Source organism: Dioscorea cayenensis, chromosome 12, assembly GCF_009730915.1.
Source record: "Dioscorea cayenensis subsp. rotundata cultivar TDr96_F1 chromosome 12, TDr96_F1_v2_PseudoChromosome.rev07_lg8_w22 25.fasta, whole genome shotgun sequence".
NCBI classification, from domain to species: Eukaryota; Viridiplantae; Streptophyta; class Magnoliopsida; order Dioscoreales; family Dioscoreaceae; genus Dioscorea; species Dioscorea cayenensis.
Window position 1 is genome coordinate 13,443,132 of NC_052482.1, and position 2,064 is coordinate 13,445,195.

Here is a 2,064-nt window from a genome sequence, read left to right on the forward strand (position 1 = left end):
ATATCAATCCTTTTCTATTACTCTTTAACCAAAATCTTTATAAACTTTTACACTTATTCCTTGTTATCGTTTGGTTTCTCTCTGATTATTCAGAAAATTTTTTCTTAATTTGTAATGGGTCGTATATATTTTCCAATGTATCGAAAGGTTCAGGGGTATTATAATCCTTCTCAAGCAAAATTTCACTTCCTCGGAATTTCCTTAGTACGATCAACTGGACATCATTGAATTTCATTACTTGTTCCAAGATCTCTGCTCTCGTTCTAACCGTCGCTCAATAGTAACAAGGTACAATAATCAGATTAGGACGTCCAAGATCCACTGACGATCAAAGTCGGAATCATCCTCTTATGTTTGTTATACACGTATACAACACCTTCCATGTGGCTACCGCTCTCTACCTCCAAAACCCGGCTACTAACAAACAATCTTGTATTTCCACAATCTAGAAGAAAAGCAACTCTTATTCACACAAGTAGGAACAAGACTGGAAATGCTGTAGAACATCCATCCCAGCAAGCGTGGGCAAGCATAATACAAACCATACAATACAAATGTATTATTCACTATTCACAAGTCTTTATAATGCCTTCAATGAATCCTCATCCTTGCCCATTTGCTCTCATTCAACCTTTCCTGCTCCATCATGAATCATTGATCATAGTTAAGGATCGTGACGGGCATCATTATATGTGCCACAGAACTCCTCGTAAACCTACACTCCTTCTCAATTCTGCATACATGACCGGGTCTAGGTGAAAACGCCCATGTAGATATCTCAAAATCAAGCAACCATAGAGCTAAAACTGGTATCTCATGGTTACCACAATCTAGCTCGCTGGGACACATAAACACTGTACTGGCTGCTTGTCCTGTCACTGTGCACAATAGGAACTAGAAGACGCCGAGGCAACAAGAGTAGAGCGTAGGGTACTGAAAGCGTTAGAATAGGTTTCCATCTCTTCTTCCCTCATTCGCAAATTATAATTTACAACTTTACAATCATAGATTCAAATATGTAAATACAATAAATATAATAACTCAAATTATGATAACCGCTACAAACATCACGATACCAACAAATATAAAGAGAAAGTACGGGACCCACCCAGCCTGGATTTAACTCGGGATTAGCTCTAAACTTGAATAGTAATCTAGGGTCTCATTCCCCGTAGCTATAAAGACATTCAATGCATTTATTTTTGTATTAATAATTTCAAATATTCAACACAGATATAAAAGCAGGATAAATATTAAATTCTCAAACACTTTTCCAACTTTTCCAAAATACTGTAATTCTAAAGAAAATACATTTTAAAGAACTAAACATAAATTCATCACAAATCAATATCAAATCAATTTCTCTCAGATAGGTCCAAATTGTCAAGCGGTGACCTCGCCTCCCAGTTTACGGGACAATGCTTCGCCCTCATCACAACCCAAAATAACAAGTAATATAAAATCCATTCTCAATTCCACGTAGCGCGAAAAACTCTCCCCACTTAGCCGCCCGTCATGGCTAGGTCAGAGCCGCCAAGGTCTTCTTCAAGAGACCTCGACCGCTGCCCACCTGGCAGCGCATGACCTAGGATCCCGACGATTACCAACTCGTGGCTCCCACGCCTCCCACCGATCTCGGATAAATCAACACTCGTGTCCACCACGCTGACCTCTAAAGGTCGAAGTCTGCGGTGACCCACTATCGCAGCAGAGTCCGCCTCAGCCCGCCGCCACCATCCAAACCAACATGTAAACGTAGCAATAATACAATCAGATAAATCACATCACATCGTCCTTATCCAGACAAGCATTCACATCACTGAAATAAACATCATTTCCACAAAGCTCCAACGCCACAGATAACAACGCATCAAAACCAAGAAATCCAGATCCACGACACCATTCCTATTCCGTGAAATCTGTAAACCAATTCCACAAATATTGTCGTAAAACATTTTAAAACGCTCTATACGATTTCACAAATCAATTCTCAAATCAAAAGCATATATAACCATAAATAAACGCATACGAATCGACTACCCTTTAACCATCACATATACACTG